This window comes from Schistocerca serialis, chromosome 3 (genome assembly GCF_023864345.2).
Source record: "Schistocerca serialis cubense isolate TAMUIC-IGC-003099 chromosome 3, iqSchSeri2.2, whole genome shotgun sequence".
Classification (NCBI taxonomy): Eukaryota; Metazoa; Arthropoda; class Insecta; order Orthoptera; family Acrididae; genus Schistocerca; species Schistocerca serialis.
Window position 1 is genome coordinate 918,584,226 of NC_064640.1, and position 15,962 is coordinate 918,600,187.

Genomic DNA, 15,962 nt, shown 5'->3' on the forward strand with positions numbered 1-15,962 from the left:
TGTTTGCATGTCACCCATCGCTAACGACAGCTCACTGTAAATCCAGAGTTAACTATTGTCAATCTTCTTTATTGTAGTAAAAACTATTAATGTGATTTGCTTGAAATGTAGTATAGCTATCCGAGAAAGCAGCATACTTTAGGGACCCTGTAAGAGACTAGTGTGCAGGCTCCCACAAGACCAAATGCCACTACATTAAATTCTTGACGTTCAACTTGTGACTCCCTATAGTTGTATGAGATACTTAATTAATTATGTTTAGAACTTTAGGCGTACCTAAAATGATGATCGGTCACATATTTATTTCTTGAAAATTATTGTAAATTAGAAATTGATGTCTAACATATGGTGCACCGAATGGATGCAAGGTAGAATCTATATTTGCCATAACAACTATCAAAGAAGCGCCTGTCTTGTATACATAGATTAAATAATCATGAAATTCTATCAAGTTCGATAAAAATATGTCAGAGTTTCCCAGCAGCACTTAAAGCTCTTTCACGGTATCATACAAGCGAATAATTTTAATGTTGGCACGAGCCCACATATAAAACAATAATGTTATAATACTACTGCTATTACCGTTACGGTTCATATTTCACATATGTTTCCAACGCGAGAAAGAAAAGTCTTCCCAATTCAGTCGGAGTTTTTCGAAATCTTTGCATTACTCCCCAGTGAAATAATTAAGTCATAAAACGATGTTCATCAGAAATATTGCAAGTTCCGTGACCATTAGGTGGCCCAGAATTTCTAAGTACCTACAGTTCGCGCAGTCACACTCCAAAACGGCACAACCTTAGCCTAGTTTCTCGCGAAATTCCAAAATTCGTGTTTTTTGTTTTAATCTTATGGGACTTAACTGCTAAGGTCATCAGTCCATAAGCTTACACACTACTTAACCTAAATTATCCTAAGGACAAACACACACACCTATGTCCGAGGGAGGACTCGAACATCCGCCGGGACCAGCCGCACAGTCCAGGACTGCAGCGCCTAAGACCGCTCGGCTAATCCCGCGCGGCAAAATGCGTGTTTCCCAACCAAGTTTCAGATAGGGCCAGCTCCTTCCGCTCTTCCGGAATATGGTCCGTGAACAACCACAAATGAATATCAAATGCTTCAAAGCTATAGGGTTTGAGCTACAGTTCTCATAAGCACCTCAAGATGCACATCCTTCTGGGCTTTTTAAAATTAAGTTTGAATATTATCTCTAAGGTTAAAGACACTGAAGGTACAGATGAATAAATTAACCAGTTTTTGAGACGTACTAAAACGATACAAAACCAATTTCCCAGTTTTATAAGGGGCTGTCAAGTGAAAACGATGCAGATGGAAAAAAGTTAGTTAACTGTTTTTATTTCAAAAGTAATCCCCAAATTTGTTGATACATTTATCCCAATGTGAGACAAGCCGGTCAATGCTTTCAAAGAACAATGTTTGCGGCTGATTACGGAAACGCGATTTTACACAGGCGTGCACCTCTCTGTCCGAAGCAAATCGACGGCCACAAGTGTCTTTCTCCAGGGATCCAAAAACACGGAGTGTACGGGAATGCATGGCGGATGTGTAAGTGCTTCCCATCGAAATTTCTACAGCATAGTCGAAACAACCTTGAAACATGTGAGCCAGCCCTAACACATACTCCATAAAATCTTGATCTCTCCCCATGCGGTTTCCATATTTTTGGAGCCCTGGAGAAAGACACTGGTGGCTGCCGATTTGCTTGGCACGAAGAGGTGCACGCCTGGGTACAATCACTTTTTCGTAGGCAACCACAAACACTTTACTATGAAGAAAATGGGCGTCTTGTTTAACTGTGCGATAAATGTGTTAACAGTTATGGCGATTATTTTTGAAATAATGAACAGTTTATGTAATTTGTTTCCATCTGTTTCATTTGACTGCCCCTTCTAGTATCTAGTGGGCACGTAAGGTATGAGTTCCATAGTATTCTGTATCTTCTTGCCACAGTGTGCGCAAATCTACGCTGTCACACTTCTTTTGCCCAGTATTCCATTAATGACACACCTGATTTTAAAAAGTTAATTAATGTGTTTAATAGTCATGAGGCAACGGCCTTTCCGCAGTGGATACACCGGTTCCCGTGAGATCACCGAAGTTAAGCGCTGTCGGACGTGGTCGGCACTTGGATGGGTGACCACCCAGGGCGCCATGCGCGGTTGCCATTTTTCGGTGTGCACTCAGCCTCGTGATGCCAATTGAGGAGCTACTCGACCGAATAGTAGCGGCTTCGGTCAAGAATACCATCATAACGACCGGGAGAACGGTGTGCTGACCCCACGTCCCTCCTATCCGCATCCTCCCCTGAGGATGACACGGCGGTCGGATGGTCCCGGTAGGCCACTCGTGCCCTGAAGACGGAGTGCTTTAATAGTCATGATCCAAAGCTATAACTTAATCAGCTTTGTGTTACTGTAGTGGATATTACTGTGTGCCTGCGGTGAACAGTGGAGGGACCAGCATCAGACTAATGTTGGGCAGAGTACAAGTGTGTCTGGACACAGAGTGCACCGAACACTCCTAATGATGGGCCTCCGCAGTCGATGGGCCATGCACGTGCCAATGTTGAACACCATGACGTTGGCAACTAAGGCTGAAATGGGCACAACACTATCGGCACTAGACGTTGGCGCAGTGCTAGAGCGTTCTTTGTCTGATCGCGATACCGTATTCATCACGCCGATGAGGGCCGCAAATCTGTCGTCTTCCATGGGAGCACCTGGACTGCAGGACGGAGACAAGCCGGCGGCGTTTTCATTATGCTCTGGGGAACAATCACGTGGGCATCCGTGGGTCAGACGGAGCTCGTGCGAGGCACCATGACGGCCAAGCAGTATCGTGGACACCACGTACACCCCTTCATGACGATCACGTTTCCCGACAGCAGTGGCATTTTTCAATAAGATAATACGCCATGTCACATGGCCAGGAGTGTGATAGAGTGGTTCGAGGAACACAATAGCGACATCCAGTTGATGTGCTGACCCCCACAACTCGCCGGATCTGAACCCGATCGAACATATCTGGGATGTGATTGAACGTGGCGTCAGACTTCGTCGCCCCACTCCCCAGATTTTACGGGAATTAGGAGACTTGTGTGTGCAAATGTGGTGCCAACTCCCTGCAGTGAACTACCAAGGCCTCATTGCTTCCATGCCAGGACGTGTCGCCGCTGTTATCCGTGCCAAAGTGTGACATACCGCGAATTGGGCAGGTGGTCGTAATGTTCTGGCCGATCAGTATTCGAGTAATAACGCCATTGAATTCATTAGCCCTCTTCAGATCAACAAGATAGATAACTTTATGTATAGCATAGATCTTCACATAGTCTGACAGCGCTTGATATACACCATCAATTGACACTTCGTAGAGTGCTGTAGCAAGTTTTGTATGGTTGTAATTAATTATTATAATGTTAGAATATGTACTCATATTTGTTCCAAATAATTTGTGGCCGTCACCGTCTGACATACAGAGTTTAGTTATCGGTCCCTTCAGCTTTCGAAAAGTTCATGTCCATCGTTTCCTCCTAGACCAAAGTGTCTCATTCATTTCTGTTGGTAGTTTTCTCAGGTAGTCTTTCGTCTGTCGTGCTATTCACATGTTTTTCCCCGCCTGTCTCTGAATTCATTCGTTTCCTCTTTAATAGCTTGTAATTTCAACTCATAATTGACAAGAACAAGATTGATTTATTTCCCCATTCTACACTAATCCGACCTTGTGTTCCGTCTTTATTGACCTCATAGTCGAGGAGACGTTAATCCGTTATCCTCTTTTGGATCTTACGTTTTTCCCAATTCTCTCTCATATATACCGGGTGATCGAAAAGTCAGTATAAGTTTGAAAACTTAATAAAACACGGAATAATGTAGATAGAGAGGTAAAAATTGACACACATGCTTGGAATGACATGGGGTTTTATAAGAACCAAAAAAAGTTCACAAAATGTCCGACAGATGGCGCTAGATAACTGCTACCGTGACGAGTGAGAGGTACGCCGATATGTTACAGAATCGCATCATCCCCAGCCTGGCTGATAAACACCTGCTGGAACGTACGATGTTTATGCAGGATGACGCTCCACCCGATATTGCTAGACGCGTGAAAGATCTCTTGCGCGCGTCGTTTGGTGATGATCGTGTGCTCAGCCGCCACTTTCGTCATGCTTGGCTTCCCAGGTCCCCAGACCTTAGTCCGTACGATTATTGGCTTTGGGGTTACCTGAAGTCACAAGTGTATCGTGATCGACCGACATGTCTAGGGATGCTAAAAGACAACATCCGACGCCAATGCCTCGCCATAACTCCGGACATGCTTTACAGCGCTGTTCACAACATTATTCCTCGACTACAGCTATTGTTGAGGAATGATGGTGGACATATTGAGCATTTCCTGTAAAGATCATCATCTTTGCTTTGTTATGCTAATTATTGCTATTCTGATCAGATGAAGCGCCATCTGACGGACATTTTTTGAACTTTTGTATTTTTTTGGTTCTAATAAAACCCCATGTCATTCCAAGCATGTGTGTAAATTTGTACCTCTCTATCTACATTATTCCGTGATTTATTCAGTTTTCAAATTTATACTGACTTTTTGATTACCCGCTGAAGATTATTTTATTTCCCATTTATTTATTGGTATCGCCAGCCTCATCCCTTTTCATACGCCAAGTCGTAGTGCAATCACCTGCATGAGATGAGAACATTGCGGCATAACTTTAAGTTAGAGGCAGTTCCTTTCTTTCCTTCTCTGGGAGCCCTGGGAGACTTCATTGACTTTTTTTTATAACTGGCTGTCGGGATCAAGTTCCAACGATAGGAGCGAATCTTCAAGCCGTTTTTAAAATCGAATCCTTTGATTGGCACTCTAGAATTCTGCGCAGAACTTTCTGGAACTTTGCTCTGTTCAAAAAGAACGTGGAGGCAACAGCCACCCACGCTTTCGCTGTACCTCTGGTTAGTTTAGCGCCCCATGCTTTTAATGGGGCACCAGGGATAGGTCACTTGCTGCAGCTCCATCAAGAATAGACTTGGAACGCGGACCAGAACAGCCAGTGAATACCCACGTTCTGATGGAGCGTCGAGTTAGATATTAAGTTTGGTTGAGATCTGAAAGTTAGGCCGCCTTTAAAGCTGTTGGTATCAGACGTCAGGAGTAGGGAGATATTCAGATTACTTGTTTTTAGACTTGCGTGTGAAGACGGACATCAAAATCACGTATTCAAGTTGTGCTGGTTTGTACTAGTTCGCGTCGTCGCACTACGAGATCTGTGATTAATTGCACACTAGTTCTCCCCCATTATCCTCAAATGTAGCAAGGTGACCAAGGCACCGATTCTGTTTCTTCTAAATTTAGATTTGATCGAGTCTTGTGACTTTTCTTACAGTGGTGTCGAACGCCATGTGGTCACCCCCAATTTTAACCGTAACCCATCTAGCTTGTAAGAACTCGGGCCTGCGAATCTAACATCAGCAATAGCCATTGTATCAAATGAATAATTTGCAGCTCCCTAAAATGTACCGTACGTTGGGATGACAGGTCTCTACTGTTAATTTCAGCCAGGCTGGATTCCCTATGTGAGTGTTTGTCTGTAGAGTCATTCCAAAATAGATCGTCATCTCAAGTGTATAGGGAGGCTTTCGCGTTGAATTCTCATGCAAAATTGACAAAATCCACCCCTCATCTGTGTATAAATAAGGGACTTAAGTTGTATAAGAATGTCTATGTTTTGCATGTGTCCAAATTGGTATCATTCTTTGTAATGAATAACCACATTTGTTAAGGCAGGTTAAATGTCATTTAAGATTATTCCATCTCCGTTCTCGTTTACAGAGTATTGGTATGATGTCAGAAATCTATCAAAGAAAATGCATGCTAAATGAAAGCAAATACCTTCGTTACTGTACGGTCCCACCGCATTTTACTGTTTCCGTTGCATTTCGCTGGTTCAAATGGCTCTGAGCACTATGGAACTTAACATCTGAGGTTATCAGTCCTCTAGAACTTAGAACCACTTAAACCTAACTAACCTAAGGACATCACACATGTTCATGCCCGAGGCAGGATTCGAACCTGCAACCGTAGCGGTCGCCGGGTCCAGACTGAAGCGTCTAGAGCCGCTCGGTCACACCGGCCGGCCGTCGCATTTGTTTTCTGCTTTTCTTTCTGTCAGATCAATTATAAAGTGTAGGTCTGACACGTTTTACTTTAACAGGTCATGATTGCCGGACGATCCTTGCACGTGCAGTGAACAATTTATCCGCCCACAAGGCGAGATACGGCAAGTGAAACCTTTCCGTGTGTGCTAGTTTAAATAGAAATGCCTCCTGTTTTTCGTAACAACAACGCTCAAGGTTGATTAGTTAATGAGAGGATATCATCAGTGGGGGCTAAGGATAAAAATAAGACACCCGCTTTTCACGTAGCTTTCAAATTGGCTGAAAATTAAAAATATTTTTTATTTTTGAGAAAAGGCTATTTGTACTTTAACCGTTAGATGACTGAGGGAAGATGTAGTAATACAAACACTTTGGTTAGTTTCCACGTAGTGAGATGTGTGTTAATGAGGCACCATTACATACTTCTAGATACAGCTTTAAAACATTAAATGATGTGTGCGTCGGCGATGGCATGGAATACGTTTGGCATCACAGGGCGTTAGGCGTCTGTTGAGTGGTTTTGTCGAAAGGACACTTCTTAGAGCAGGAAGTGAGAGTAAGGTCTTGTTCAAATACGGCGAAGAAGGTAAAAGTAAATTCAGTCACACGCCTCCTGCAAAATCGCCATTATCAGGAAACGTACCAGAGAAAATTCTACTGTCATTACTGTGAGAGTGGCGTGCCTAGAAGACCAATTGCGTTGGCATAACAGCGGAGAAGTCAGTGCAGGACATTCTCCGAAGCCATCCGCCGCACGAAGGCCAACGGTTCTCGTGATGGAACAAGTCACTTCCACACGGACAGCGTTGGAAAGGAGTCGCGTCGTGAGGCCGTCTCCGTGAGGGATGAAGCTCCACTTCCGACGCCGGGTCCGTGCACCACCGACGTCACAGCGAACAATGTTATAGTACGCAGGCAAACTCTCCGTGCGTAGAAAAACCCTGGCGCAATTGTTCTTCTGAATCCTTCCTCATTTAATGTAATTTTTTATTGTTATAGCTTGTGCACTGAAGCTCATTAAGAATGTATGCAGTTTTAACCACGATCCCTGCGTCTGTGAATTCTTATTCATGGCCAGCCCTAATAAGACGAGGGCGTGCTGAAAAGTAACGCCTACGAATTTTTTATGGGAAAACTCTTCATGTTTTTTAAATAAAACAAATGTTATTAACATTTTAAATCTTTATTCTTCATGTCTACATATTTGCAGCCATCTGCCGCTAGAGGGCTCCGAATTATCACGTGTAACATGGTGGTGTGTATCGTAATTATGTCGGTTCGTGAGAAAGTGTGCTGTAATCGCTTGCGAATCCGAAGAGTTCGTCTACACATCTAGTACCCTCTCCTTCAACTTGACAATGTCTAACTGCACACGAGTGCTGCACCATCTGCAACTATGCGACACCTCGTGTTCACTGTCAGCGGTCATCTTCCATGCAAAGCTTCCCGGCAGATTAAAACTGTGCGCGGACTGAGGCTCGACTCGGGACTTTGCCTTCCGCGGGCAAGTGCATCTGAGCTACCCAAGCACGACTCCCGATCCGTCATCACAGCTTCAATTCCGCCAGTACCTCGTCTCCTCAACTCCACAGAAGCTCTCCTGCGAACCTTGCAGAACTAGCACTCCTGGAAGAAAGGATATTGCGGAGACATGACTTAGCCACAGCCTGGGGGATGTTTCCAGAATGAAACTTTCACTCTGCAGCGGAGTGTGCACTGATATGAAACTTCCTGGCAGATTAAAACTGTGCGCCTGACCGCATATTCTACAGTGACGGCATCAATAAATTGGTCTCTCGTTGGGAGAAATGTGTTCGTCGTCAGGGTGACGATGTTGAAAAATAAGTATTTAGACGTGAAGAATAAAGATGTAGGACGTTAGTAACGTGTGTTTTATTAAAAAAGCTGTAAGAGTTTTCACATAAAAATTTCGGAGGCATTACTTTTCAACATGCCGTCTTAGATTGGGTGTTTCTAGCCTATCATCACAGCTCCAATTCTGCCAGTACCTCGTCTCCTCAACTCCACAGAAGCTCTCCTGCGAACCTTGCAGAACTAGCACTCCTGGATGAAAGGATATTGCGGAGACATGGCTTAGCCACAGCCTGGGGGATGTTTCCAGAATGAAACTTTCACTCTGCAGCGGAGTGTGCACTGATATGAAACTTCCTGGCAGATTAAAACTGTGCGCCAGACCGCATATTCTACAGTGAGGGCATCAACAAACTGGTCTCTCGTTGGGAGAAATGTGATCGCCGTCAGGGTGACGATGTTGAAAAATAAGTATTTAGACGTGAAGAATAAAGATGTAGGACGTCAGTAACGTGTGTTTTATTTAAAAATCATTATGAGTTTTCACATAAAAAATTCGGAGGCATTACTTTTCAGCATGCCCTCGTAGATTGAGTGTTTCTATCCTCGCCCCCGTCTTTCAACTCCGTAATCGATCCACGGTCACTCGATTTTGCTGTCCAGCCCAGCAACGAGGTTCGAATCGATGGCCTTTGATCCAGATCGTTTCTGTGAATACTACGAGTACTTCCATGAGCGGTTACTGTTTCGGAGGAATCGTTGATTAAAATTAATCTAGAGACCGTCTTTTATTCATTTACTTCAACCAGCCATAGAGACACACTTAGTCGAGATAATCAATGATACATGGGCTACAAATTAATCTCGGATGGGCGACCGGAGAAAATCAAATGGCTCTGAGCACATGGTACTTAACATATGAGGTCATCAGTCCCCTAGAACTTAGAACTACGTAAACCTAACTAACCTAAGGACATCACAAGGGGCCATGCCCAAGGCAGGATTCGAACATGCGACCGTAGCGGTTGCGCGGTTCCAGATTAAAGCGCCTAGACCCGCTCGGCCACAGCGGCCGGCGAGCGACCGGAAAGCGTGGGTGTTACTGCCACAAAGAGTCTCACAAGTACAGAATCGTTTCACGCTACCTCACTTGGTATCTAAGACCGAAATAGTAAATCTTCTCGGCCAGATCAACTGTTTTACTGTTACTTAGAGAGGAATTTTGGCAACAGATGTTGCTCAGGAGTTTTGTTGTGCCAGATGCGGAGGGACCACGCAGAGGCGGTTGTAGTGTTTTGAACGTTGAGCCGGGCTTCTCACTCGCCATTTGATTGCGACGTTACGACTGGTGGCCGCATTCCGCGGCGCAGAGGAATAAGTGCGCGCCTTATATTCGGAGGGTGACGCTATCCTTTTAATGGGCCGGGAGCGATTCTCCGGCATTTTTCGGGAATAGCTCGTCATTTAATGGGTCCCCTAAAGTGGCTACATCCCGGAGGATGGACGGAATTTATGCAGCAGGGGGCGCAGGTCTGAAGGCGGAGTCCCAGCGCGCCTATGGCTGGGTGTGCTGCAGCCGCAGCCGTAGAAAGGCGCAAGGCCACATAAACAAGCCTCACAATGGCCTACCGTAATTATCCGAGCTCATGATTACGAATTAAAAACACAAAACGCTCTAACAATGATAGAGAAATTATTTAAAAAATGCTATTCAGTTGACTGTGTTTTGCTTCCTTTCAGTGCTTGCTGGCAATGGTTCCATCTATTGTATGATAATAAACGCAATTTATTGTTTGTTATTTTTCTGACACGGATTCTTAGACGGATGTGGAGACATTATAGTACAATATAAACGAAACGACAAAAGAGGCTTTATTTCTGTTTCAATGTGTATCTTTATATGGAAAACAATATTTTATCGTTTTTAAGTCATATTACTCATTTATTTAACAGTGACTGAAAGCCAGTTGCTGTTGAATTTAAAGAGATGCGGGAATGAAACATAGCTTTACACTTTGTGTTTAGCTTCTTTTAGTGCTTTCTATAACGGTTCTTACTATTGTATGGTAATAAACGTAATTTATTACTTGGTTTTAGTCACATAGATTTTTATACGGATGTGGAGTCATTAAAGGCACCGTGGAAAGGAACTGAAAAAAAAAAGAGTCTACTGTTGTGCTTCAATGCTAATCTTTGATGGAAAATAGCGTCTCTGTGTTTTATTATTAATGTCTCATTACTCATCGATCTAATTGTGACTGAATACCGAGTACTGCTGTGTTTAAGGTGATCAAGAACGAAACCAGCACTTTTTAACTTTAAGATGGAATCTGTACTTCCTTCTTAAAGTAAAATGGCTTTCGTGGGCTTATGAGATCGTTGTAAACTTAAATATAACTCAGAGCAAGTCTAGAACGGTGTACAGACAATAAATGATAAAAATTCCTGAGATATTACATTCAGGAACTCCATTTGTCGTCTCGCCATAAGTTCAGCATTACATTAAAATAAGAGTGATTTCATGTGTCGCAGTGGAGTGTCGTAGGACCGTTGCTATTCACAATATATATAAATGTCTTTGTGGATAACATCGGAAGTTCACTGACGCTTTTTGCGGATGATGGTGTAGTATATCGAGAGGTTGTAACAATGGAAAATTGTACTGAAATGCAAGAGGATCTGCAACGAATAGACGCATGGTGCAGGGAATGGCAATTGAATCTCAATGTAGACAAGTGTAATGTGCTGCGAATACACAGAAAGAAAGATCCCTTATCATTTAGCTACAAAATAGCAGGTCAGGAACTGGAAGCAGTTAGGAGTGATTTAAAATGGAATGATCATATAAAGTTGATCGTCGGTAAAGCAGATGCCAGACTGAGATTCATTGGAAGAATCCTAAGGAAATGCAATCCCAAAACAAAGGAAGTAGGTTACAGTATGCTTGTTCGCCCACTGCTTGAATACTGCTCAGCAGTGTGGGATCCGTACCAGATAGGGTTGATAGAAGAGATAGAGAAGATCCAACGGAGAGCAGCGCGCTTCGTTACAGGATCATTTAGTAATCGCGAAAGCGTTACGGAGATGATAGATAAACTCCAGTGGAAGACTCTGCAGGAGAGACGCTCAGTAGCTCGGTACGGGCTTTTGTTGAAGTTTCGAGAACATACCTTCACCGAGGAGTCAAGCAGTATATTGCTCCCTCCTACGTATATCTCGCGAAGAGACCATGAGGACAAAATCAGAGAGATTAGAGCCCACACAGAGGCATACCGACAATCTGTCTTTCCACGAACAATACGAGACTGGAATAGAAGAGAGAACCCATAGAGGTACTCAAAGTACCCTCTCCCACATACCGTCAGGTGGCTTGCGGAATATGGATGTAGATGTAGAAACTCAGGCAGCGAGGAGCCGTCAAGTGAAACGGAAACGTGAATGCAAGTGTCAGAATACCTCTTCGAATTCTAGACAGAATATAAGGAAGTGAGTACATTCCAAGAAATGTTGTGTCATGTAATTATATCTCGGCTCGTATGGATAACGCTAATTCGACAGCATGTGTGTGTGTGTGTGTGTGTGTGTGTGTGTGTGTGTGTGTGTGTGTGTGTGTGTGTGTGTGTGGAGCCAGAACACAGAACCGGATGGGTCGCACCGGCATGAGGATACTACACCATGTAAAAAGAGTACAGAGAGGTATGAGCGCCATCTCACCCGCATGGCCGGCTGCATCGATAAAATGATGCTGTCTATTGCGCTAGGGCGGCTGACATGCATGCCACTGCGTTATCTTCCATTGTCCAAAATAATAAATTCCGCCGGCCGCTGTGGCCGAGCGGTTCTAGGAGCTTCAGTCCGGAACCGCGCTGCTGCTACGGTCGCAGGTTCGAATCCTGCCTCGGGCAAGGATTCGTGTGATGTCCTTAGATTAGTTAGGTTTAAGTAGTTCTAAGTCTAGGGGACTGATGATCTCAGATGTGAAGTCCCATAGTGCTTAGAGCCATTTGAATTTTTTAAATCAATTCCTCAGAATGCAAGTGGAGCGCGCAAGTCATTAATCTCATGTTGCGTGGAAAAAAGTAGTGTTTTCAGACGTGTCTCACATCATGCTATCCATCAGTGAAGGCTGTATGCGCATTTGAGGTTTCCGTGACTACTGCAGTCTGGCTGCATCCGTTATTAAAATCGAATAACGAACAAACAACAACCAGTATGGCTTTAGTCCCACTGCACATAACAATGCTGACGTCTGCAATTTGAGCTGCAATTGCCACAATTATAGGCCGAGATATACTATTCATGTGGGTAATTACATATGGTATATTTTAGCAGGACAGTGACCAGCCATGCCTGGCAAGGAATGTCGAAGCCTTCTTCGAAGAGCTGTGGATACCACTGCTTTCTTGACCTGCACGTTTGCGCTGACGTTCGGCCCTAGAATCACGCTCAGGACGCAGTTGATCGGCAAATTGATCTTTACACACTTCCAGTGATTATGAATTGAGAGCTCTCATCCAGACCACACCGAGCGTGGTGGCGCAGTGGCTAGCACACTGGACTTGCATTCGGGAGGACGACGGTTCAATCCCGTCTCTGGCCATCCTGATTTAGGTTTTCCGTGATTTCCCTAAATCGCTTCAGGCAAATGCCGGGATGGTTCCTTTGAAAGGGCACGGCCGATTTCCTTCCCCATCCTTCCCTCACCCGAGCTTGCGCTCCGTCTCTAATGACCTCGTTGTCGACGGGACGTTAAACACTAAGCTCCTCCTCCTCCAGACCGCACGTGGAGAGAACTGGGGTTCAGTTCGCTGGCTGGTCATCAAGATTCAGTTTTTTCTGTGGTTTTCGTAAGTCACTTCAGGCGGATACCAAGACAGTTCCTTTGAATAGGCTAGAATCGCTATCTTTCTCCATTCCCCATTCTTATACTCAGTCTCTGACGACTTGGATGTCGACGGAACTAAACTCTAACCCTCGTTCTGTTGCACTACGCCCTTGCACTGTGCTATGCCACTTTGATCTGTGTAGAGCGGCGCGGCGAGACGGGACTCTAATCTGTATACTGACAATAGCGCTGCCTTCAAGTCCAGTCGCGTGGTTCCCCCCTTCGGAGGTTCGAGTCCTCCCTCTGGCATGGGTGGGTGTGTTGTCCTTAGCTTAATTTAGTTTAAGTTAGATTAAGTAGTGCGTAAGCCTAGGCACCGATGACCTCAGCAGTTTGGTCCCATGGGAACTTACCACAAACTTAAAAAATTCAACCCGGGTTCCCGGGTTCGATTCCCGGCGGGGTCAGGGATTTTCTCTGCCTCGTGATGGCTGGGTGTTGTGTGCTGTCCTTAGGTTAGTTAGGTTTAAGTAGTTCTAAGTTCTAGGGGACTTATGACCACAGCAGTTGAGTCCCATAGTGCTCAGAGCCATTTGAACCATTTTTTAAAAAATTCAAGGCTAGATACACCTCGTGCCAGTATTAACATAAATCGTTCAATTTAATCCAAGATGTTTAATAGTGTGACGTAATAGGAATTGTGCACAAACTACGCATTCGACTAAAACAGAAGTACATGAGTTACATGCCCCTATTACATCGTACACTCTCTGTCAATACTACACTGATCAAAAGTATTGCGATGCGTTGAAATGGTGCATGGTCAACACACTTTAATATTGGTACTTCTCGATATAGTAATTAGAATTTGATTAAATCTTGAGCATACTGCACGTTATCTGAAACATAAATACACTCGTTCAATGAGCCGTACCGTGGGTTGCTATTAACAACAACAGTTCAACAGCTCTCAGTAAAATTTAACTGTGGCTATCTCTGGTTATTTACGTTATTCACGCTAACGATCGGTATAGTTTACTACGCGAAAAATCTTTCACTCACTGCTATAAAACAAAAACACCTAAAAACGCGTAATAAATCTTTACCGTGACCAACGTTTTACTACTTACGGTAAACCTCAATTTCGTACACCCTTGTTCAGTTAAATTTAGTAAACCGTTTCTTATTACGATATTTCCGAACGTAGCAACCAAAATTATAATTTCATTATAAATCAGCGGCATAGCGATAACTTTCTCTGTGATACTATTAACTATCTTACGATCTGTAAACGTTATTTCTTATTGTCCATGTTCCTTCTTTCTTTCTCTTTAAATCCTTGAAATAACAGTTAAGTGAATAACAAAGTTAATACCTTTGCCTTTTATTAAATAGAATCTAATTAAATCCTTTTTCTCTAATTAATGATTTTCAATCGTAATAAAATCTCAATAAGACATTAATTCTTTGAGTCTAGCCCTTTGAAACCTGGAATATCTGACTTATCTTTGCAAGACTGGCTTTTCACTAATTTGCATTAATCTAGCTCTTTATTATTTATGCCACTTGTATATCTTTCAGTGGGTAGCCAGCCGCTGTGACCGAGCGGTTCTAGGCGCTTCAGTCCGGAACCGCGCGACTGCTACGGTCGCAGGTTCGAATCCTGCCTCGGGCATGGACGTGTGTGATGTCCTTAGGTTAGTAAGGTTTAAGTAGTTCTAATTTCTAGGGGGCTGATGACCTCAGATGTTAAGTCCCATAGTGCTCAGAGCCATTTGAACCATTTTTTTTTTTTCAGTGGGTATTTAACCTTTTCCGCTGTGAAATTAGACTCCGAACCCAGAATTAAGTTTGACTTTTCTTTATTGGAATCAAATTAGTATCTCACAAACAACTTTCATGTGAACGAGTGACATTCAAAAAATCTAAGCCCTATACAAATCGGGATAGGACAGACAAAAGAAAACCGCAAACAAAAATCTTACGTGCCATCACCATTTTTGCACTAACTTTAATACAGCAATGAAAGCTCATCCACTTCAGATGTTGGCAATCGCGTTCCCTCTAACAGTCCCTAAGTTAAATTTACCACTCGTCACCCTACCAAGCAATGGAATTTAATATCTTAGAATAACATTAACGGTCCCGCTAGGAAGTGAAGTCTATCTTCAAAGAGTAGGATCACAAAATTTACAGGCAATAATAACTCTGTCCTCTTTTACATAAGTCGTGCAGATCCTGGTTCCTGGCTTTATAAAACACCATTTGAGACTTAAACTCAATGATACACAAAATTACACTTATTGCGCCACTAACCCTGTAGCGTGTACTCAAAATATACACCAACATAAACCGCTCAATACTCAACAGTCTGAGAGTGGGTGTCCTAAATCACACAAATACCAAACCACTCAATTACCTTAGAGCGTGCGTGAATACAAAGACAATAATTCAATAAAACTCTTCGACGATATACTCACAAAATTTATTAGTCGCGATCCCACCTATATCCGCGACCTATTGTCTTTCCCGGTGACTTTTAACCACGATAATTAATTAGAGCTCTAGCGTAGGCTTCCCTAGCAAGACTCAAGTCAGAACTGAACTTCTAAACCCCAAAAATCATAGGGGAACAAGTTTAGACAATCACGTCACAATTCCACTGATTTAAACAATTAAATGTAAGTTCTTCGGCGGCCTTCGTCTCGCTGAATAGCGGCCAGCTCGATGTGTTTATATCTCTGGCTCGGACAGTTGTTGTCTGCTGCTGCCGGCGAGAGGAGACTGCCGCAACTTGCCCGTTCTGTTAAAATGGTTCAAATTGCTCTGAGCACTATGCGACCTAACTTCTGAGGTCATCAGTCGCCTAGAACTTAGAACTAATTAAACCTAACTAACCTAAGGACATCACACACGTCCATGCCCGAGGCAGGATTCGAACCTGCGACCGGAGCGGTCGCTCGGCTCCAGACTGTAGCACCTAGAACCGCACGGCCACTCCGGCCGGCGCTCGGTCTGTCAAGCTCGTTCTGTCGTTTTCTAAAACAGCTGCACGCATAGAGACTTTAACTACAGAATGTGCATACATTTATAACCATTCATCGCGTATTTAATACTTACCAACCGCTATGTTAATATGT

The 15,962-nt window shown here is 43.6% G+C and overlaps 1 pseudogene; it reads left to right on the forward strand.

Moving 5' to 3' along the window:
• The first annotated feature begins 2,071 nt into the window (after positions 1-2,071).
• Positions 2,072-2,189, forward strand: LOC126471888 (5S ribosomal RNA; annotated as a pseudogene).
• The last annotated feature ends 13,773 nt before the right edge of the window (positions 2,190-15,962 follow it).